The following is a 25,064-nucleotide window of genomic DNA, read 5'->3' on the forward strand; positions in this document are numbered from 1 at the left end:
GAACAACTTCAACTTCAACTTGACAAGCACGAACAGTTACAACAGCAAACACTTGATATTTGAACAATCTTCATGTCGATCGCAACTAGAAATATCTATACATCCTCTTGCTCGTCAAGTCTACCTTCGTTACAAAGAACTGAAATGTACTTCGTCTACAAGAGGTCAATCAGTAGGTCCCTGAATGGCCGTCACGTTGCGACACGAGACAAGGACAAAGGTGGAGACCAACGAGACGACAGTACTAACGAAAATATGGGAAGTAAACGAAGAGAAAGAGATGGAGTAACTTACATTCCTTGTTGGAGAAACGTTGATGACAGTGAAAACGATCTACTTTTCTCTTCTTTATCGCTAAGTGTAGGAAACATGATGAACTTCTCTGGTCTATTGAGAGTTCTGAAAATGGTCTATTCAGTTTCTAACTTGCCATACGGATAAAGTCACCGTTGAACTTCTCATAGACGAACATGACTACAAGTAGTGAGTCTAAAGGGAAGAGCTGAATTGAAGAAAGTCATCCTTGCCGTTTGTTAAACTTTGCCGTAAAGTAGCAGTGAAGAGAAAAGAAGAAACTTGAAGCGGAAGTCCGGAGGGCCTACGCCTGCAAGAAGGTACTCAGCTGCTTGACGGAATGGTGCAGCGAAGGAGTAACTCACTGTTTGAACTTTGGACTTTGATCTACAGGTCATGAACCGCTACTGAACGATCCACGGTTGCTAACTAGACCGATAAGATGTAGCACTCAGTGCGAGAACAGGGTCAGGGAGTGAATCGAATGATTCAGTCGCTAACGTGAGCAAATACACCCATTATGTCAACCAGGTCAGTTAGTGCAGTACCTGGCGCTTTTCTACAAAGCATGTGCACACACGCTAGCTCTCAACCGTGTCACTCAGCCTGATGACCTAGCTCTGGAGTAGGCATAGTCACAATGTGCAATATCAGTGATACTAATGCTGTAGGGGATTTCAAATAGACCTATAGCACTTGATTGTATTTTTACTTACTGAGAGAGTTGTCCGTTCCTTTTAAGATCTTCTTCAAACGTTTGCTGAGTGGGCTGACTAGAATAAGTAGGTCGTTGAGAGAAGGAGAGCGTTATGCTGAACTTGTTATTCACTGAGAGAGCGTTATGCTGACCTTGTTATTCACTGAGAGAGCGTTGTGCAGAACTTGTTATTCATTGAGAGAGCGTTGTGCTGAACTTGTTACTCTCTGAGAGAGCGTTGTAGCCACTACAGACTGATTAGTAGTTGAGAGAAAGAGTAACAATGACTGGAAAAGGTAATGCACGACTAACAAAGGTAGGTCAGAGGGACTGTTCAACAACACTAGAAGACGTTTGAAACAAAAGAGAAAGGCAGGGAGACGAAAACGGACAACTGGACTGTGCCTTGAGAAATGGATGACTGAGCGGTGCTGACCAAAATCGATGTGATCTGATGTTTGAACGAATCGTGCATCACATGCATGTGGTAAATGGCAGGACATGCTCACTGTCTGGCAGACCACGGACGGCCATCTACTCATACATTACTAATACTGCTTTAGCTTTGTGGCTGTGTGCCTTAGCGCGAACTCAGGCATCTTTTGTTCGCAGCATTGCGTGTGTGCGTGTGTCAGAGTGTTGTCACGTGATATGCTACACGTCTGCACGATGTCATCGCGCTCTGCACAGACCGAGACCATAAAGATGTGTTGTTTACCTAGTCATTGGTGAGAAGAATCACATTCACACATGTAGACTACACACATAATGGGGGACCTACCCCATTACCACATAACAACACTACCTGGAACCAATCACGATTCAATGCTACGCTCTTCTCATCAAATATGGACAAAGAGCTGATGACATCATGTCTTAGGGCACAGTCCCATACAGACCAGGGTGGTGTTGGTGTTGTCAATCTGGTTGTCGTAAAATTCTATTTTATAACTGGTTGTTGCGAAAAACATGTCACCATAATGACATGGCGGCTCTGAGCAACTTGACAATGACAATGCAGACACTGTACTCGTAGTGAGTTGCTTGAGTGTGGTCTTGAGTGTGGTAAGTCTTGTGTGTGGTTTGGTGTACTACTCAGCAACAGACTGTACATTCGGGTGTTCGTGCGTGAGCAAGTCTACTGTATGTGTAAGCATGCAATGGTGTGTTGGAACCTTGGACTTGGAGGGCTGTTGCTGTTGTTGTTGCTGTCTTTTCCTCTGGCATGTGAATGTGCGTGAAAAGCAACCTGTAGTATGATGTTTATTTTGCCAGTAAAAAGGGCTAAAGTAATTCCACCTCCACTAAACACGCTCTCTGGCCAACCTCACACACCAGCAACACGAATCCAAGGTTTTTGGTGGAGAGCGCGTTTGGTGGATGTGTAATTACTTTAGACTGTACTTTGTACTTGTACAGAGTTTTCTCTTCAATCGTCGTGACGTCATTACACATAACACTAGACATAACAACCCAGTGGCATTGAGTTCAGAATGGAAACTTTTACCAAAAGAATACACAGTCTTGAGATCCAGAGCCAGCTCCTGAAGGGTTGTATGGCCTCAGGTCGGTTACAAGGACACTGATTTGCCAACACCCAATTTCAGCAGCTCTGTGCGGTATCATATCTGGAAGTTCCATCTACATATTCCAGCTTCAAACTTGGCACAAACAAGACCGTACCATCGTACGTGAAATCACGGGACGGGAAGAGCAATTTCCGCGTGTATCATGCTGATCAAACACCCACATGCAGGCTATGCAACAAGCCAGGGCACATCGCTAAGGACTGCCCGGAAAAGACTCAAATAAGCAAATCAACCACCAAGACTTCGTCCAACAACAGAGCTGTAGACTCATCCTCCGAACATAAAACCAAAAACAACACCAGCCTTCTCTCCGCCGAGTCTGAGCGAGCGGAGATACTTCTCTCAGACATAGTTGCCAACCGACAAGGAATCTGATTGTAACAGTCCAACTAACTTCAGTAGTCATTCTTGGAATAAGCAATGATCCTTGCCATAATGCATTCTTATATACATGAACAAGCAATGATGGACATAACACCTAACAGCAGCAGCGTGATAATAGCAGGTGATAAGTGTATCCTATTCCTAGTGTTAGTAGTAACAGTGAATCTGTTACACCATTCCCCCCTCTCAACTGTCAGAACAGTACCAATTCGAAGGAACAGTTATGGTAACTAATGATCATGCATGGATATGTGGAATGCATGGTAGCCGAAAACAACACTGATGAACTCAAGATCCAGTGCATGTCCTCTGCAAATAACGCCTGGCTGGCAGGGAAGCACTATCCTAATCATGCAGAATGCTATATTTCTATTGCAACACGTAGAAACTAGCAATACAACTGTGGCTGCCAATTAAATAGCGATTTTATGAAAAACGGTCCAGGTAGGTTTTCAGCGGAATAATAGCGTTTCCTGCTTCATCCATCAAGTATTCCTCCGGCTCCCAGGTGGCATCTCGGTAGCCCTTCCATTTCACTAGGTACTGCGTGCGCCGTCCTCTCTTCTTGTGCGACAACACCTTTTCGACAATGTACCGCGTATGGCCATCCGCATCGGTTAGGGGTGGAGGTGCCGGCTGAGTACGGCCCGGTATCTCATTGCCATGGTACAGCTTGAGGGCAGCAATATTGAACACTGGATGGGCCCGAATGATTCTTCGAAGAGCTAATCTGTACGCATTCGGGGCCACTTTCTTCTGCACCTTGAACGGCCCATACCACTTGAGCCTTAATTTGTGTGAAGGCCTGTCTCGTTCCTCGGGCGCCAGCAGGAAGTCCCTGAAGACCAACACCTCATCCCCCTCCTTCAGGGCGTCCTCCACCCGTCCTCGATCCGCATACAATGATTGCCGGGCCTGCGCCGCCACGATGGCATCCTGTGCCTCACGTAGTGCCTCTACGCGGCCATCCAGCCATGACAGCGGACCATTCGTGTCCATGCCAGCTCCAGCTTTCTGCTTCGTCAATAAGCTCGAGGGAGTAACTGGATGGCATCCATGGTTGAGGAAAAATGGCGTGTTACCTGTTGACGCTTGATCGGCATTGTTGATCGCCAACTCACATAGCGATAGGAGTTCATCCCAATTGTTTTGCCTATGGTTGACGAAAGCTCTTAGCGTATCCTCAATGACACGGTTCACACGCTCAGTCATGCCATCGGTCTGCGGGTGGTTGACCGTGCTCATTTTTAGCTCCACGCCAAGAATACTGAAAACCTCCTTGAAGAACGCCGACGTGAATCGCGGATCTCGATCACAAACTATCGTTTTGCTCAAGCCATGGGCAGCAAACACATGATCCACGTACAATCGGGCTGCCTCCTTAGAGTCAACATGAACAGTCATCGGGATCAGGTGCACATACTTCGTCAGACGGCGCTATGTCCTCGGCAGGTCAGCGGCAGTGCCATGATGAAATCCATGCTGATGTCTGTCCAGGGCTGTTCGGGGACTGGAAGGGACTGCAACAGTCCTGCCTTGGTCTGGCTACCCTTTACGCGTTGGCACCGGTCGCAAGATTTAACGAAGTCCTTCACAGTACTTCTCATGCCTGGCCAATAGAAGTATCTGCTCAGCTTCAGGTAGGTCCTGTCTCTCCCCGGATGGCCGGCCGTCAGGCAATCATGATTCTGTTTGAGCAGTTGCAGCCGTACCGGACCGCGAGGAATGCAGAGGCGAGCATCGCCCGATGTTACTAGGTACAGCCGCCGGTCCACACTGTTCCAGACGTATCGCTCATGCATGGCGTCTTCGCTGCAAGCCATCAAGCGCTTGATTACTGGCGAAAGCTCTGGGTCACTATCATACCCTGCTGAGATCTGATTCGCAATTCCTTGATTCACATCCAGAGAGAACTCGATTCCATTCAGTTCCAAGTCTGGTCGACGTGACAACGGGTCTGCTATGTTACACTTCCCTGGCTTGTGATGTACCGTGTAGTCATAGTCGGCCAGGAATTCAATCCATCGAGCCTCTCTCTTGGTTAAGTTTGGTTTGGTCCTGAGGTAGACAACTCCCATGTTGTCGGTGTAGAGTTGAAAGTGGCGAAATAGGTAGACTCGCCAGCACTGCAGGGCGTACACTACAGCCAATGTTTCTCGCTCGGCGGCCGTGTAATTCCGTTCGGCAGAAGACAGCTTTCGGCTCACGTAAGCCACAGGATGCCAGGACTGGTCCTCTGCTTGCTGCGTCAAGACTCCTGCCACAGCAAAGTCACTTGCGTCAGTCTCAACGCAGAAATCCTGACTGACGTTTGCTAGTCGCAACACTGGTGCATCCAGCAGAGCAGACTTCAATCGCTCAAATGCCTCCTGTCGAGTCTGATTCCACTCGAAGCGCACATGTTTCCCTGTCAGTTCCTCCAGGGGTTTGGAGATGGCCGAGAAATGGTTAATGAACCTTCGAAAGTAATTAGCGAATCCCAGAAACTGTCTTACGTGCGTGACCGTCGTCGGGACAGGCCAGTTATGCACGGCCTTGATCTTCTCTGGATCTGGAGAAATGCATTGGCCGTCTATCCGGTGCCCAAGAAACAGAACGTCTGTCCGGCCGAATTCACATTTAGACGGTTTGCAATATAGCTCATTCCTCCTGAGGGCGTTTAAGATGGTTCTGACATGATCGAGGTGCTCCTCCCATGATTTGCTGAATATGAGGATATCGTCTAGAAACACCACAACGAATTTACGCAGGTATGGCTGGAGGACACTGTTCATCAAGGTTTGGAATGTTGCCGGGGCATTTGTTAGGCCGAAACCCATCACTGTGAACTGAAAGTGACCGAATGGGGTATTTATTGCTGTCTTCGGAATATCTGGATGGCAGTCGTGAGTCAGTCAAGTGTCAAGTAAAGTCGGCGGAATAGCGCGAGCTCCGGTGTGGGGAGCAAACCTTTCTTCGGAATATCTGTTTCTTCTATTCGAATCTGATTGTAACCGGACCTCAGATCTAGCTTGGTGAAATACGCACTGCCTTGGACGGTATCAAAGAGGTCGTCAATATTCGGTAGGCATGCCTTGTTCTTAATGGTTATGCGGTTTAGCTCACGCCAGTCGCATACCATTCGAAGTGTTCCATCCGCTTTCTTTACGAAGAACACAGGGGCTCCGTATGGGGATTTGCTGGGCTGGATGAATCCTCTACGGAGCAGCTCGGTGAGCTGAGCTTGAAGCTCATCCATCTCTGGTTTTGGTAAACGATATGCTGCACGAGATGGCGGTTTAGCTCCTTCTTCCGTTTTTATCTCGTGATCTGCGCCTCTTCTGGGTGGCAGCTTGTTTGGAAGCTCATCGGGAAAGACGTCCCCGAACTCCTTCAGCAGGTCCTTGAAATCCTTCTAATCCTCCCTACCCGGACTATCCACCGTCTGTGGCTCGTCCGGATCTGCTGTCACATACGCTAGGATTCCTTCTGCGCCACCTCTCATTGCATGCCTAGCCTGTTTCCCTGAGATGAGGAACGTCTCGATCGGTGGGTTGGATTTGTCCGTGCCATCACTTTCACTCGGTTGACAGATGATGGATCCACCCTCCAGCTTGATTTCATTGGTACGAAAATTGATCTGTGGGTTCGTCCGGGTCAGCCATGGTTTGCCGAGGATCACGTCATACCGCGTCATAGGGAATACTAGGAACTGTTGGTGCTCACTGAAGTCGCCGACTACGGTCTTCAAGCTGTCCGTTTTCGTAATAGGCTGTGAGCGGACGGATCCATCAGCAAGTGTGACGTTCAGGACGGCGCTACCGGTTGTTGTGGAGATGTTGTGCTTCTTGACAAGGTCAGTTGAAATGAAGTCGTGGGTTGACCCAGAATCCAGTAGCATGGTAACGCGACGTCCATTTATCTTGCCCTGGACGCGCATTAGGTCGTGTTCGTTGTCGGCGGAAATGCTCCCTGTGCTGGCGGTTACTTCATTAGGCCGGCCAACAGTGTCAGGTGACGAATGCTTGACAGGCGAGGCTTGAATTTCGGTCTCCTCGAGGCGTGGTTCCTCATTTGCTAAGGGGCTGAATTTGTTCTGAACTTTGATTCGTGGCCTATTCCTGGGTGCTCTCGTGTTCGCCAGTAGTCGCACTCCCTTCCTTACTGGCGTCCATCGTTTAAAGAAGGCTTGCTTGTGGCGTTCCTCCCTCCTTCTGGACAGAATCTGGCAATATGGCCGGGTTTCCTGCAGGTGAAACACAGCCTTGAACGACCCTCTGGCTCCCTGGTTTCTCTCCCACCGGATGGTGTTGGTTGGCTTGACCAGGGTCCAGGCTGGCGCCTTTGATGCCCTGGTGCGCGCACTGCCTTGGCGTAGCTTGCTTGGGCTAGCCGCATCGACTGGTCTGCTGAGACCGCAGCTCGTATGGCTTGGGCCAAATGTTGCGGATGCTCCCTAAGTACCTCACCGCTTAGGCCCTGAGCCAGCCCACGCGTGAACAAGATAGCTCTGGAGTGGTCATCAAGCTCGGGAACTTGTAAGCTAAGCCGCGAAAATTTGTTGATGTATTCGTCAAGAGTCTCATCTTGGTGAAGAGCGAATAAGTCGATGCGCGCCTGTTCCCTGTCATAAACCGGGCCGTGCACTTCTCCCAGCTTGCTCTTCAGGTCTGGCCAGTCGGAAAACAGCGTGTTTGCCTCCTGAGAGGCAATAAACCAAAGACGAGCGTTGCCCTCCAGAACACTCGCCGCGTAGCTCAAGCGCTCCTCCGCGTTGTCCAGCTGCAGGGACTTCATGGCGAGTTCGATGGCGAAGGCCCACTCCTTGAACTCTCTTGTATCTCCACGAAACACAGGCGGAGACTTAACATGGCGCATGCGTGGCCTCTATCCGCTGAGAGCTTGAGCACGTCTTGGCGTTTGATCTGATTCATCGCACTGACCGAGTGCGATAAGGTGATTCAGACGCTTCTGAATCTCGAATATACCGTAGGCGACTAATGCGGCCACTGCGCATAGCCCGAACATGACGAAAAGAAAAACCATCCTCTTGCTACCAGTGTAACAGTCCAACTAACTTCAGTAGTCATTCTTGGAATAAGCAATGATCCTTGCCATAATGCATTCTTATATACATGAACAAGCAATGATGGACATAACACCTAACAGCAGCAGCGTGATAATAGCAGGTGATAAGTGTATCCTATTCCTAGTGTTAGTAGTAACAGTGAATCTGTTACACTGATAGCGAATCAGACGATGACCATCGGTCAAGCTCCTCCGAGCCAGAACACTTTGGTGCTACGCCAAACAACTCAGATCATGAACCGCTGGGGCAAGCAGTAGCATCAAACCAGACCACAAATGTCCACCATCAACACCGACCACCGGCTCAAGACTGCAATTTAGATTCATGCGAAGGCGAAGTCAACTTGGGCAACTCCAAGCGTTTGCGCCCGAGTGTCACCCCCGACAGACCTGAGGATAATGGCATGAGATCACGGAATCGCAAGAAGAGAAAGCAGCCCCGGGAAGTGCATCACGGTGCTAGCGGCCTCTCCATCGAATCGAAGAAAAAGAACAAGCCAACAGGAATCGACTCGCAATGCCAGTAGTAAGTCACTATACTACTTTGCTAGTCCTTTCATTTCTTTCAATACCCATGCTTAATCCTCACGCACAATCGTTTCTCCCCCACGATGCTACGCAATCAGATCATTATTTCATACGATCGCTCTTTCTGCGGGACAAGCAAGTTCAATTTCCTGAGCTTCAACGCTCGCAGCTTGTTCAACAAAATGGACGAGATTGCGCAGGCAGCCATAGAAACGAAACCCAGTCTTATAGCCATATGTGAAACTTGGGCAAACCCCCTAGAGCCAGACTCTCTATGAACTCCCCGACTACTCTCTTTATAGGCATGATCGGCAGCACTGTAGAGGCGGAGGAATCGCCGTGTATGTTCACTCATCCATCCCACACAAACACGATACAAACATCACGATGAGCAACTTCGAATCACTCTGGCTCGAACTTGACCTACGGAATGTATCACTTACATTTGGATGCTCCTACCGTCCTCCAAACACAGATCCGTACACATTCTGCCAACAACTGGAGCCCTGTCTAGGTCTCTGCAACATGAACTCTCAGTTTCCATTGGCAGGAGATATGAACGCAAAGCACACCTCATGGCTTCCCACTGATATCACTGATAGAGCTGGCGACCTGCTGAGCTACCTACTAGACACTGCAGGATTAAACCAGCACGTGTCTTTTCCGACCTGTATTTCCAGAGGAAACTTGAAGTCCTGCCTCGACGTTGTCATCTCCAACGTACCAGAAGAAGACCTATCTGTCACATCGTATCCCCCTGTCGGAGCGTCAGATCATGTACTCGTCGGAGGACATGTGTCCCTTGCATGCCCACTACAAGCACCAACACACCAGCAAAACGTCGAAGCTTGGCGCTGAAACTGGGACCCTGATCGCGTCGTCGCACTGAAAGAAGCCCTGAGCTCAATGCAGCTTTTGCCACCAGCTGAGGAAATCCCGCAGTTATCAATGACAGACCTCTGGTCGCATTGGCATGACTCGCTTATCAACACAGCACACTTGTACTGTACTAACTTCGCACCCCGCTGTACACACCAGACATGCCGAGGTCTGCGACCATGGATGACTCAACAGCTTCTTTGCAGCATTAAACTCAAGCATCAGCTCTACCGTCAGTATCTCAGAACTCGCAGCGCCGAGAACTCGCTCACATTCGTTACTCAACGCAATAGGACCACAACAGTACTGAGAGAAGCTAAATCCGCCTTCGTATCCACTACCGCGCAAGGCGACGTAACTGGTGTCCCGCAGCGAAACCTGTACAAGTTAATGAAATCACTGCGGTCGTCCCCGAAAAAGGAGCTTCCACCTATTTCAGCGAACGAAACAGTGGCTAGATCAGATGGAGAAAAGGCGGAAGCGTTTAACAATTTTTTCATTTCGGAAAGCCAGAAGTCCGTCTCTGGACCAACTGAAGCCGTGCCAGAGATTGGCGTGTCGCGCATCATCGGAAGCGAACTGAAGGAAATCATCACCACCCAGAAGGAGGTCAGAAAACTCCTTTCCGCTCTTGATTTCCGGAAGTCGGCTGGGTACGATGGCATCCCGACGAAATTGCTCAAGATCACTGCAGACGAAATATCGTGCTCCCTCGCAACACGTTTCAACGAGTCCTTCTCGCGAGGCGAGCAGCCACAGGACTGGCGCGACGCCACTATCAGTCCTCTAAACAAGAAAGCCTCTCGTGCAGAGGTCACCAATTATAGGCCAATCTCGCTCCTAAGCGTTGTCAGCAAGGTTCAGGAGAGGATTGTTCACCAACGCCTCTACACCCACATTGAGCCCCACCTACCTGCCGACCAATCTGGATTTCGGTCTAAGGATAGTACTGAACTACAGCTCTCTCGCCTAGTGCATGAGATTTCCGCCAGCCGAGATTCCGGTCAGGCAGTGTCAGCATGCTTCTTTGACTTATCAAAGGCTTTTGACCGAGTCTGGCATGCTGGCCTCCTGGCCAAACTCGAGCACCTTGGTGTCCGTGGCATTGCCCTTACCTGGCTCACAAGCTACCTGACTCGCCGCCGACAACGCGTCAAGGTTGGCTCCGCTTTGTCACCATGGAAATCCATTCCAGCTGGAGTACCCCAGGGCTCTGTCCTGGGGCCTCTTCTTTTCCTGGTGTACACGATCGACCTCCCCCCAGCATGTACAAACTCTCACACTAAATGCAGCCAGCTCGCCGATGACACGGCACTCATCGCGACGCATTACACGAGGGATTTGTCAGCTGCATTCCTCCACCGTGCTGTAGACGCAGCAGGACGATGGTTGAAGGATTGGCATCTCCTCGGCAACACCACGAAAACCGTCGTCCTTTCCTTCCAACCCCAACACACCGTCCACATCACGCTCCACTCGACTCGGCGGCAGCAGGTCCACCAACATAGGCACCTTGGTGTTACACTCCAAGACGATATGCGATGGACCCAGCACATCATAGAAACCACCAACAAAGCCAAAAAACTACTACACCAACTCCACAAGACACGTGGCACAATGAACGCTTCCAGCCTATGTTAATATACACGACCTACATCCGACCCGTTCTCGAATATGGCAGCCTTGCCCTCTCCAACACCACTCAGCAACAGCGGGACACACTGGAGAGAATTCAACGCCGTGCTATACGCATCTGCCTTCGGATTCCCCTCTTTGCACCAGTTCACCACAGCTCCCTCCTCCATCACGCAAAGCTCCCCACCCTTAGCTCACGACTCCTTGTTAAACAAGCCCTACTAGCATGGGACATCCACCACCAAACCTCCCCACCACACCTGCAACAACCACATCTTACACTACAACGTCAACACCAACCATACACCCTTCGACAGACAAGGACCTACATGTACTCCATCGGACACGCACACACAAACAGGCACCGAGATTCCTCCATCAACAGTGCCCTCACCCTCTACAACTCACTCCCTATCGACATCACAACCCAACCTCGTAGAAATTCTTTCCGAAACAATGCATCCAGTCTTCTTTTGAGCAGTACCTGTTCCTGCTCCGCGCATCCCCCTGGTTTCTGATATCTCGAACGTGTACTTAACTATCTCGATCACCCCTGCTAACGTTATTGCCCCCGCTTGTTTTCATGATCCGTTGCTTCTTGCCTCCCGGTTAATTTCCATCTAGCTGTTTCTGGCTAGTACCAGTTCTATCGCACTTATTAATCATCCTTATTGGCGTCACGCCATTGTGGAATAAAAGAATAATAATATTGGGCCTCCAGCCACAGACACAGCTACCACATTTGCAGCGGATCACGTCGTTAGAAAATCATTTCCTTCTTACATGACGTGTAGAAAAAGACATTTTGTCATAGATTCTCCCACATATCCACTATGAGATGAACAGCAATGTAGAATACAGACTTCACTGTATGTACACTATGCTACACATCAACACTGTCTAACTACATCGTCACACAATCAACCACTACATTGGGTAAGAGTGATCACGTGACATTCATGGACATCATCATTGCTATCATTTACAAAGCTACGTAGAACACAGAAACGCAGTGCATGCTATCACGTGACAGAGATTGGCTCAATCATAGTCAATGACCTGATGACTCAGAGCAACTTACGCTAAGCAACATGGCCAAACATTCTCTTTGGAAAATGTTTTTGAAATTCCTTCATTGTTAGTACCAGGGAGTCGTAAAATACCATACGTATTTTACGACTCCCTGGTTAGTACCAAGAGTGCATAACCCCCCGGGGTTATGTACTCTTGTTAGTAAGTATAAGTAGTTTTGTTCTCACTAGGATCTGTGTTGAGATGATGAGCTGACAAAGTAGCAAACATTTCAGTGAGTCTGTACCTCTACGCACAGTATCAAGTGTAGCACATACATGTACATGTAGTATAAGTACAGCTGGACAGCGTTTACCAATATCTAAACTCACTCTACAGAGTTTGGGCAGATTTCAATGTTTGCCAAATTAAAGACTGAAAATGGCCAGAGAAACGTTCTTTACTGGTATGGAGTCATAATTTCACGACATTCCTGTTTAGCCATTGCTGTTGGAAATGAACAGATCTGGGTAGTGTGGTTTGAACACAAACTTCGTAACTACACGTACCTGATTGTAGTATGTAAGTTTCACGATGACAGTGTGAACAAGGTGGACTACCCACTGTATGGGAAAACACTACTCCAGACTCACTGCAACCATACAACGGTTGCCGGGTAGGGTCTCGATCCTGTGCCCATTTGAACCGTATGGGCTATGCCCCTGTTCAGACACTCATTACTCTAAAGGGGGGGGGGGGGGGCATTATAGGAATATTCACTGATCTCGTGGTTCAAATGGTCGCAAGACCGAGACTCTACCAACCAGTTTATGGTTTCAGTTATGAACACTGTTTCTCATACAGTAGGTTCTCCGCCTTGTTCACGCTGTCATCGTGAAAACATGTTCAACGTATCAGGAAAGGCTCACATACATATAGACCATAATTGTAGTACAGTGGTCCCTGTATAATCCCACACCATTTGTGCTACGGAAATTCTGCTGGCTTGGGGAGGGTGCTGGATTAGAAAATCTGATATACTGCTGCAATGTGCATGAAGAGGACATTTTTAGTAACTGAAAATTGTGCTGGTTTATAGAGGGTGCTGGTTTATAGAGGGTGCTGGTTTATAAAGTGCTGGATTAAAGTCTAAAAGGAACGACTGTAGTGGTACCGAATACTACTGATTCCCTGGAATGGAGTCAGTGACTCACTGGTTCATTCAGTGACACGTCTATGATCTAGATCCTGTCAAAGTTGTCACCGCAATGACATCATGAGTGCGACGAAAACTTGTTCAGTTTTTCACAGTTTCTTTTTCTTTGAATGAATGGAATTTTATGACCAGCTGGAAATCTGTTGGTCAGTGTATCCAAGACGTGATCGAGGCAAACGCCAGGTCGTTGAATGTCAGTATCATCAGTGAATATTGTGGAAAATGCCACACGTTCTGACCCTACATCATCTTGAAAATAAGTTATTGGACAACAACGCATACTGCGGTGTAAACCTTTGGTCCTTTCCTTCTTCTAAGTAATTCTATTCTAATCTTGTCTTCAGATCAGACTGGCAAAGAGCCATGCTTCTCTCACCACCATCATCTATACTTTACGCACGTGGCCTAGTAGATGCATGGCTGATGATACTCACATAGCTGACTGATACCTGTACATCAGGTAGTGTCTGGTGCATAGGCGAACACTCATCCACGACTTGGCTGGTATTGTGACGTAGGTTTCGTGCCTCCAGGACTCATTGCTCACTGTGTGATCAACCATGCGTAAGCTGCACTACAGGGTATTTAGAAAAGCGATCCTGTCAGCTTTTCTATTATTGTGTTCACATGGCAAGAAAAACGACACCGCTATGCTACGTAACTTTCTACGTAAGGTGCTCGGTATTTCACTTAGGCTACGTAAGTCTCTACGTAAGGTGCTCGGTATTAGATCTACCAGCGGGTGGTAGCCGCGTGCTGTGCACGTGCACGGCAGACATTGTGTTGCAGTGCAGTCCGTGTTCGGATGTACATGCGCAAGGAATTTCCTTCTTTGGAACTGCTTCTTGTATGAGCTGTTTCGGATATTTCGACTCCTGGCCTGGCTTATTTCGTTTCGGTGCTGCTGAGACCTCCTTTCGCGGAATATTACTGACAGGTGAGTTGACCAGTTCCCTTTGATTCATTTGCTTGTGTTCACTCTTTCATTTACGAAAAGTGTGCTGATTTTGGGCGGAATGCAATATATAATGGAAAAGCTGACAGGATCTCTTTTCTAAATTATTTAGCTTTTCCGCTGCCGAGGCCTCCTTTTACGGAATACTCGATAACAGGTGATCTCTGAGTTGACCGGTTTCCTTCGATTCATTTGCTTATGCTCACCCTTTCATTTACGGAAACGTGTGCTGATTTTATTCGGATTTAGATCCATTTTTATCTCTTTGCCCTTGTCTACAGTGTACGAAGAACGCGAGTTCACCTTCTTGACGGTAAGGCTTACCGGTATGTTAGATGTGTTGTCGAAATACTCATATTCATTGTACATTGGTACGTTACAAGTAAGGCACTGGTCAGTGGCATACTATCGTTGGCAGTTCCCAATCTGGAGGGAAAGGTTCAAAGACCCATTGACCGAATTTGCAAAATAAATTCGCATATCAGGGAAAATCTCCATTGTGGATAGGTTCAGTAAACTTGTTTGCTTCATACGAAACAAGCCAATGGGTGCAGTCTCGTCTCGTGAAGATATCGTACTTGTATGATTGGATTTGTTTACTCGAGTCTGGGCTGTTAGATTTATTATTTGTGAGTACCGCCGAGATTGCACTGCCCCAAATAAAGTTTCGTGCCGCCAAAGCAAGAATTACGATCTGCAATCTGTTTGTAGTACATGTACCTGCAAGAATGTGCTGCACATGTATCGTACTTTCTCTGTTGCTGTTTCAGTTGCCGTCATGTTTCTAAAGAAAGGTTCAGTAGAGAGGTTCTGCACATTTTCGTAGTTTGCGCGGGCCAAGTGCACGTACGCCATGACCCGATCTCACGAATTTTCCTACGATAGTTAATTTCGCGTTCCCTGCAAGTTTCGTGTCCAAAGTTGCGAAAGTTCGTGCGAAGTTTCGCACTTCATGAAGTAGAACGAAAGTTTGTACGCATTTTCGTTTTGCAGAACCTCTCTACGACTCATTTGTTTCATACGAGACGAGTCAATGAGTTGGGGTGGCTTAGAATCTTTCGCTGTAGAAGAAATCTATTCGTATGTCTATTGGAGAAATAATTGTATTCACTGGTTATAAATAGGTTAAGACAAACTCACAGAGTTAATACCATCGGTCCCTTGGTGTTCGTCCTAAAGAGGTTCGACTGGATATCATTCAAACTCACCAAAAGATGTGTAAGATTTTATTATTATGGAGTGCCTTGTTTATCTCTCAGTACCTCCAACCATAGCCTTGCCCCTTTTATCCTCAGGATCAGTGTAGTTGTTGGAACGAGGTGTCGGACTCAGCAATGTATTTTGTTTACATTTTAATACATGTTTATTGTTCCTCCTTTGCTGTGTTGTTTTAGAATATCGTGGACTAACAGTTTGAAGTCATTGAACTACTTCCAAAAGTTCTATCGACATCAACAGGATTACGATTTCAGTGCAATATGATGCAGGATGACCTTATCACGAAAACCCATGATTATAAACCATTTAAAACACAGAATCAACAAAAAACATCTGCGACACGCACCTGGTTACATTTCTCAAATAAATCTGATCGAGGGTGGGGAAATCTGAAATATATGAAAGGCAAGACGATTTTATGACAGTCCTGAAATTCTGCTACAGCAACATGCACAGAATGACCTCCGTATAAAAAAAGTATCACCGCGGTCCACCACTACGTACTCACATGTTTCCCCGTAGAAGAACATGCTATGCCATTTTCTGCAAGAAAAGGCTTGCACATCAAGGCGTATAATACGGTATTGATATGATCAAGAGTACATAAACCGTTTAAGTACTCTATTATTATTATATAATTTATTATTTTATTTATTTTACTAGGGTGTTTCCCACAGACCTATGGTCTTCTTACGGGAGCCCCTAGAAAGGTTAAGCATGAACGAACAAATGGGCGATAATCTGTACAAGAGTCTTGATATGATGTGAAGGCCATCATTAATTAGTTTAAATTTACATATTGATATAGTATAGGTCATTCCATTGATTGGTGACAGAAAAAACAAAAGAAATTATAGCAATAAAAACTGCTTCATGGCAGTTTTCTAAAAAAGGTTATTGAGTTCTAGTCCATGGACCACGTCTAAAAAGTAAGACATTAACGAAATGTGAAAGCCGAAAATTAAAATTTCACACAAAACCTCACAATAATCACACCCAGAATGAAAAGCTACATGTAGAAGACCTTTTCCCCTCATGATCCTCTTTCCTATGCATGCATGACATGCATGTTGCCAATTGTTGGTGCAGTACAAGTTTAGTGTTGAAAGCAGCATTTCAAGTGTTGTGATTATTGTGAGGTTTTGTGTGAAATTTTAATTTTGGGCTTTCACATTTCGTTAATGTCTTACTTTTTAGACGTGGTCCATGGACTAGAACTCAATAACCTTTTTTAGAAAACTGCCATGAAGCAGTTTTTATTGCTATAATACGTTATGAGTGTGATGTAGCAGTTAGCTATGTGCATATCACCAGACATTCATCCACATGATGCTATACGCAAACAGAGCAGAGTAGGAATGGGTGATTAGGATAATGATGTACATGTATGCAATCCTGGAATCGAATCTACCGGTAAGAGAACATTTTCTTTTTGTCCGTGTTTCTATACATGGCTAGAAAGTACAACTAATCTGTGTGTGTATGTATTTGTGTCAGCTAGTTCGGTTGGTGGGTACACTTATGCCAGATAGTGTTGGGTCTGTTGCCAATGGGCTCGGCTGCTTGAAAGTGTATTGTTGTACCTGTCACCTGTGTTGGTTTCAGGGTTCATATACTTTCTATTTGAAGTATACATACCTGTTAACCATGGACTACTTCTGGCTAGAGCAACTCTTGTGTAATCAATGGTGCTAGTGAAACTTAGAATTATCGGATCCAGTCTGATTTAGCCACCCACACTAGTAGCAATTATTACCTTCACCGGAGGCAGGGGTAACTGCAGTTGGATCCCGGGACGTATACCCTGATGCCGTCAATCCCTTTTTCTACACCTTGTCCTCACCCACTTACTGAGATGTGGTGAGCCCATAAGTGGGATCATTTCAAAAGTCCACCCAGAGCTTTGGGGATTTTAGGAGGTGTGGGCCGTTGCGCGGTTCAATAGCCAATTGAGTGATCTTTCCAAGATTCCTTTTGAGTCTCTCTCCCCTCTCCCAAGAGGAGACCCACGTGACCAGTTATGGCAGTGAGCAAGTGTAAGCATGTGTGCATGCATGTGTGTGTATATGGGTGGGGGGTGCATGTGTGTGTGTGTATGGGTGGGTGTGAGTGTGTGTGTGGGGGGGGGGGGGTGCGTGTTTGGGGGGGGGGTGCGTGAGTGTGTGTTTGAGGGGAAGGGAGTGTGCGTGCGTGTGTAAGTGGGGAGGTTTGTGTCATTGTGTGTGTGTGTGTGTTTGCGTGTGTGTGTGTGTGTGGTGTGTTTTAGCTGTTGAATGGTGCAATCAATCGAGACCGTACGCGATGGAGGCAGGAGCAAATTTTGGAGCTCCTGCTCCATCCATGTTTTCTTTCAAAGTATCGAAAGATTGGCCTTCTGACCATAAGTTTATACTGCAGGAACTGTCTGGCAATTCCTTAAACGTGAAAGAGTCTGTCAAGCAGATTGATCTGCATGGGAAACCTGGTTGGTGCCAAGTCACACTTTCAAGTAGAGCTCAGCGCGAGACGGTTTTGAGCAAGGGACTTTGCATACGAGGTGAGCAGTTGGAACTGCATCTCCCCGACGAGGGCTCCACTCAGCTCCATGTGTTTGGTTGCCCTGTCGGAATGCCTGATGGCCCACTTTCGGCATCTTTGTCGGTTTTCGGCAAGCTCATTGGTCCGCCATCACACGGCAAGATCAGCTTCGAAGGCACGTCCTTCAAGACAGGAATCAGGTACGTCAATATCGTACTGTCTAAACCCGTACCGTCGACGTCGTGTGTGACCGTTGGGAAGAGAAAGTTGCGGGTGTGGCACAGGGGGCAGACCCAGACGTGCTGGCGCTGTGGCACAACGGGTCATGAAGCACGAGAGTGTAAAGTAAGGCTGTGTTTACATGAAGCGTTTCAACCCGGGTTGAGTTCGACCCGGGTCAGATTTCAACCCGCCATGTGCACAAAGTGAATGGCGCGTTTACATGACGCATTGCGCTTGACCCGGGTTGAAATTTCGCCCCGGGTTGATTTCAACCCTCCCCCCAAGGGGAGGGTTGAAACCAACCCGGGTCAAGAAAATCGTACAAACGTACTTCTGTGCGTATCTCGCGCCAGGTTTGAACAGCACTGCAGATGCAATTTCGCGCGAACGGATTCACGTGACCATACAGGACTGTAGAAGTGGACTTTTGGCGGCATATCAGTATTTGACCCGGGTCAACTGTTTTCATGTAAACGCTTACCTCTTTTGTCTATCGTACAGACTTTTAACCCGGGCTGAACTCGACCCGGGTTGAAATTTCTCATGTAAACACAGCCCAAGGGCGGGCAGAGAGCCTGAAAGTTCAAGTCGTACTAACAGTAACTCTAGTTCTGAACCTTCAGATTCTGTACCTCAGTTGACCTGCGAACGTGGGAGTACCCGTACGAATTGCGTAGGTTCAAACTCTGAAGTGAACTCCAACACATCCCAGCACGGTGACAGTGTATCTAGCATACCCACTACACGCACAAAAGCACAGCAACCTACATCCACGCTGAGTATGGCCAGTGCTACTGCGGGCCCAAGCACGGAGGACGTCATCCAGGTACCTGAGGTAGTGACAGTACGAGCTTCAGAACACCATGACACAGCCGTACCAGTCCCACCTGCCGCGGGAAACGTAACTGAACCCGGTGGTAAAGGAGACAACACAACTCCCCAGAAACCTTTTGTGGCTGCATCTTCTAACGACCACGTGCAACACAACAATAGCCTTGCGTCCAGTACAAATGCAGTACATGTAACCGGTACTGAAGCAGCTGTAACTTCCACTCCAGCTCCTGGATCTTCTGTCCCTACCCCGGTGCAAGATTGGCACGTCGCAGGTGGAAAGTGTTCTACTTTTTCTCCAATAATCTTGCAACAAACCGCCTCCGCTTTTCCCTCTGTCGCGAACCGCTTTAGTGCGCTGGAGCACTCCATGGAGAGGAAGCGTAAGCGAGGAGCCAGGAGTGACGCATCATCCAGTGCCGACTTGTCCGCGAAGGCTGTCTGCCCGACCACCAAGACAGACGACTTCTATGGTACCGGGTCGGACTGGGAGGAAGAGTGTGAGGGTGACGACGGCCGCGGTAGGAGCCGTCATGAAGTGGTGCAGTGAACTGCACCTTGAAATAGTATGCTTGAACTGCCTGTGTATTTTTGTTTTAGGTTTTGGATTAGTTTCTAGATGTAGTTCTTCCTTATAGATCTATTAAATGAATCCACAATTACATAGAGCTACTGTCGGTCGACAGAAGTCTTGTAAACTTGCTTTTCTGAATGTATGCAGCCTTAGAAAGAAGTTAGGCGAAATCCAAAACTTCATAAACTACCACAATGTAGATATCTTCGGCATTGCTGAAACTTGGCTTGATTGTTCGATTTCTGACTCATCCATTCATATACCTCATTATAGACTCTTTAGGCGCGATCGCGGGCACAGACCTGGTGGCGGTATAGCTGTATACAGTCGAGATACCCTGGCTGTTTCCAGACACGCTGAACTCGAGAGTGACACAATCGAAAATCTGATACTCACCTTGAAGACAGAATCCGGTGAACCCATCACCCTGGCTACGTTCTACCTTCCGCCTTCCACTACTGCTGCAGTATGGCAAGACCTAGAAATCAGTCTGAACAATCTAACCTTGCGACGAAACAACCGCGTGGTCGCCATTGGTGACTTCAATGTGGACATGTGCTCGGGACACAGCCGGATGCACACCATGCTCCAGCGGTTTGATCTGGAAAACCACATCCGGACACCGACAAGAGTAACGGCATCAACTTCCACCCTAATAGATCTGCTCCTCGCCCCTAACTCTCTAGTTGGAACATGCACGGTCATCAAGTGTGACATCAGCGACCACTACGCATTTGTGGCCAACATTATCGTCGCCACCCGGCAGTCCGAACGAGTCGCATCTCGAAAGAGGCGAGTGTGGAGGATAAATTGGGAGCATTTTAACGCTGACTTGCAGGACTGCAATCTTGAGATTTTCAGCAAGTCGAATGATGTTGATGCAATGATAAGCGAATGGTACGCAAAGGTTTTTACTGCTCTAGATCGTCACGCCCCCTTACAACCTCCTCGTAAGCCGAGGCGCCGACCTTGCCCATGGTTGTGTCCTGAACTTGTATCTGCTGTGCGTCAACGAAACAAGGCCCACCGACTTCTTTCACGCTCTCCAAACGATGTCCGCCTGCGAGAGCAACACCGCACTCTCCGCGCAGCCGCGCGCAAGCTAGATCGGAGGCTAAGGGATCAGTATTTTCAAGCTCGCCTACAGTCGGCCGGAAAGGATGGACGGAAGCTCTGGAATACGATAAACGTGGTGACTGGACGAGCGAAAAGTTCAAGCCCACCACAAGTACCTGTTGGAATCCTCTCCCGAACCTTTGGCGAAGTTGTACATGACCCTGGACGACCAGACGCGCTGTGCGCCAACGCACCAGCCGAACGTGAAGCACCAGCATTCACGGAATTTGCGCCTGTTTCGACGGAGGACATTACGGCCCTTCTCCAGTCCGTTGACGCGTCAAAAGCAACTGGACATGATGACTTGCCGGGTATTGTCCTTAGAAACTCGGCATCAATACTGGCTCCCTCGCTCAGCATCATTTTCAATACTTCGTTATGTCAGGGGTGTGTTCCCCGTCAGTTTAAAATTGCTAATGTGTCGCCGCTATTCAAAGGTGGCGGCCTTGACCCTTGTCAGCCTACTGCGTATCGACCTATTTCTCTACTACCAGTCGTTTCTCGCCTCCTCGAGAAGATCGTCAAAGCTCAGCTTACATCCTTTCTGACCGATCACAGTATTCTCCCTGACTCGCAGTTCGCGTACAGGAAGAACCACAGTACGGAGGACGCTCTTGTGCTAGCTGTCAATCGCTGGCTGAAAGCGAAGTATGAGCGCAAACTCACAGGTGTGATATTCGTGGATATGTCGAAGGCTTTCGACTGTGTCAAACACACCATCTTGGCACAGGAGCTATCCGACATTGGGGTCGGCGGTACTGTCCAGATATGGTTCACTAGTTACCTGAGTGAGCGGCTTCAACGCGTAGTCGTGGGCGGAAATTGCTCGGAATACGTCGCATGCAGTCGAGGGGTGCCGCAAGGATCCGTCCTCGGCCCCCTCCTGTTCACACTATACATCCGTAACCTTCGATGCTGCTTGCCCCAGCAGGTCACAAACCAGGAATTTGCAGACGACATTGCAATTGAAGCCTCGGGCAGTTGCGAACAAGTGTGCTCTTCTCTAAGCACAGCCATCACTGGCCTGTCGCAGTGGTTGGAGGACCGCGGGCTAATGCTGAACCAAAAGAAAACGCAAGCTCTGTTGATTACCCCAAGAGGCCCAGCCCCTGACACAGATAACATTCGAATTCGCTGTGGGAATGCAGCCCTTGCAGTTGTGGAACAAGCGCGGTACCTGGGCGTAATGGTAGATGGGCAGCTCTCCTGGGAGCCTCACGTCAATCACACAATCCAGCAGGTGCGGAAGTCAGTAGGTGCGCTGTGGCGGAGCCGCCGAAGCCTCACCCTGGCGTCAAAGATCCTGTTTTACAGGTCGATGATCCAGGGTAGGTTGTCGTACGCTTCCAACGCCTTTTATCCGTCACTTCAAATTGGCAACATGGAGCCCCTCACACGTCTAACGAAGTGCGCTATCCGCGGCTTCTTCGGTCTGCCACCGTGGTCGCGCACGAGCCCGATCTTTGAACAGCTCCGCCTCACCACCCTGGAGGACATGTTTAACATTAAGCTCCTCATCTTTGTCCGTCGTTGTCTGTTCTCCCGAGCTAGCTCCCTCTTCACCAGCTTCTTCGTGAGAGTTACTGGTGACCGCACTCGGGGAGCAGCACATCACCTCGTTCGAGTACCATTTTGGCCCGGTCCTGCGGGTCGAGCGACCATGCAGTTCATCGGCGCAGTCCTGTGGAACCAGCTCCCGCCTGATCTCCGTTCCGAGCCCAGCCACCTTCAGTTCTGTGCCCTGCTAAAAGCGCATCATGGCTCCGTTTAAATGCTTTTCGGCTAGTGTGTTTCTGTGGTATAGCGGACTGAAGAATAGGAAACGTGTTTTGCAATATATGTATGAAGCTATTTTGTATATAGTATGTTCCCATTCCGTTTTTGCTTTGGTGTAGCCCTGAGGTTGATTGCTTATTTATTTCTACCCTTCCTCTCTCCATACTTCTGCCCCCCCCCCCTCTCTCTCATTCCTTCTGTCGTCCACATGTATCAAAGGAGGCGAAATCGCCTGTTTGTGGTGCGACGTTAAATAAACTTCTACAACAACAACTACAATCCCAGCACAAGTTGCTATGGCTTCTGCTGTAGCTTCCCTATCATCGCTTCCGGCGATGGGCGTCAAATGGTCAATGGTGTGTGTGTGTGTGCACACGTCTTTCTTCTCTTTCTCAGACTCTTCCTGACTTTTCCTTCATTCTCCTGGGTGGTTACCAACAGCCAGTGCTTGCCGGAGTATGTGGTGTGATGTGTGTGCGGGAAAAAATATAAAAGACCAAAAGTAGGGATTCACTGGCCAGAAATAGCCACTTTATAGCTGTGTGGTGTAGACCAGGCTGAATAGTGGCGGTCAATTCTTCAGCCTTGCAAGCTGTTGAATGGTGCAATCCCAGCACAAGCTTCTATGGCTTCTGCTGTAGCATCGCTATCATCGCCTCCGGCGATGGGCGTCCAATGGTCCAATGGTGTGTGGGTGTGCGTGTGTGGGTGTGTGTGTGTGTGTGTGTGTGTGTGCGTGTGTGTGTGTGTGTGACTTTTAATGTTTTCATATAGTTTTTCTCCTGATGTCGTATCCATACTATTGACACGTGCCTTTTAGGCCTCTACGGGACAAGTATGCCTTATTTTAGGTGTCTAATTATTTATCTATCTCCCGTAAACGGGTTCATAATCGTCTTTATTTTATATCTTCACACAAGGCCTGGGGCCTTCCTTATTTGGTATACGCTGTTATTTCCCCACATGGCTCCCGCTCTTTATGCAACAGTTCGTACAGATATTTACTACGGTTTGATACGCTATTGCATGCGGGACCAGCAATCTCGTGGCCATGGACTTCCATGGCCGCAACTAGATACTATTGCCATCACCTTCCTTTTCTCTCTCTCTCTTGCCTTCCACCTTCAGGCGGAAGCTTCGGCTTTCGTCTGTCTTGCCTTGTGCTCTCAATATCGTCTATTGAACTAAGTTAGCTCCTTTCAAGATGTGAGTCAACCTGAACGCTGGTGTGAGTGTACGTGTCGGTATATGCCTGCGTGTGTGTGAGAGAGTATGTCTAGGTATATGTGCGTGCGTGCGTTAGAGTAATTCTGTTGGTGGACTCTCTCCAAGTGGCCACCACTGCACAGCCTTGTAATGTGAAGGTTTAGTAAGTAAGTTAGTTCATGTCGACGACCACAGCCTTGGGGTCTAACCCCGGGGCCGACCGGATACGACACTGACATGATGTGGGCAGGGGCTACGACTGTGTATTGTATACTGATGTATTATGATTGTGTTGTGCCAGTCTTTGTCACTTACAGTGGCCTGTAGAATATGATGGGGACAGTGACTGTGTGACTTGCAATGGGAGTGCTTGCAGGCAGGCTTGGAGCTGCAATGTTTTCTGTGCGTATATCAGAGCATGGATGCTTGCAGTTTGGGTATGGCGGTATGAATGTTGGTTGTGATTATCGGAGCATGAATGTTAGATGTACAGCTAGTGGCGTGTGCATTGGAGCAGAAATGATGACTCTGTATCGGAGCATAATATATAATGCACAGTTGTCTAACATCATGCTGTCTGATGAGTGCTTAGACAATGTATAAGCTACTTTACTAATAATATGTTGACTGGGGCTAGAACAGCTTGATTGTCGACTGCGCAGTTCTCTAGCAAGAATTCTGCCTGTGTGTAACTACCTATATGTACTTTCTATTTTGACAGCATGTTACAAGGCTATGACTGTTACAGCTGACGAGCTGAGAGAAGGACGCCATGGGCAGAAGTTGGAAAAAGACAAGAAAAAAGAAAAAGAACAAAAGAACAAAAGAACAAAAGAAAAAAGAAATATAAATTACAAATAATTTAATTACAGAGGAAGACAAGAAAATAACATCACAAATCCTTCCAGACGTGATCCCTGCAGCGGCAGCAACGTGAACAATACTACGGCGGCAACACGACGACTTCTACAACACAAAAAACGAAAATTATAAAAATCCTACCAACCCGTAGAGTAACGAGGGTCCGAACCTGGGTTTTCCCAATACGGTTCAAATGGTCGCAAGACCGGGACTCTGCCAACCGGTTTATGGTTGTAGTCAGGAGCACTACGCGTCCTCGCCTTGTAACATGCTGTCAAAATCGAAAAACATGTTAACTACCAAGCAAGGCTTCTGTATATACTATATGTACTTGTAGGAGAATGACGGTTAAAGGGAAACTGAACGCCAAAAATAAGTATGGCTTATCCGAAGGAGAATTGGGCACTGATTCCGATGAGCTATGTCTCGAGCCGATCAGAGAAGAGGAACTGTGTCAAATTTCATAAATAACACCTCCCATATTTGGA

At 47.9% G+C, this 25,064-nt stretch overlaps 1 protein-coding gene and 1 long non-coding RNA gene across 3 annotated transcripts in view; one reads left to right on the top strand and one right to left on the bottom strand.

The window, feature by feature from the left end:
• The window catches only part of LOC135823889 (uncharacterized), a 90,919-nt gene that overhangs the window by 26,315 nt on the left and 39,540 nt on the right, over positions 1-25,064 (bottom strand). The window lies entirely within an intron of this gene.
• On the top strand, positions 16,834-23,712 carry LOC135823722 (uncharacterized). The gene is made up of 2 exons (XR_010554731.1): positions 16,834-16,886; positions 23,284-23,712. It is a non-coding gene; the product is annotated as an uncharacterized LOC135823722 (long non-coding RNA).

This window comes from Sycon ciliatum, chromosome 8, assembly GCF_964019385.1.
Source record: "Sycon ciliatum chromosome 8, ocSycCili1.1, whole genome shotgun sequence".
NCBI lineage: Eukaryota > Metazoa > Porifera > Calcarea > Leucosolenida > Sycettidae > Sycon > Sycon ciliatum.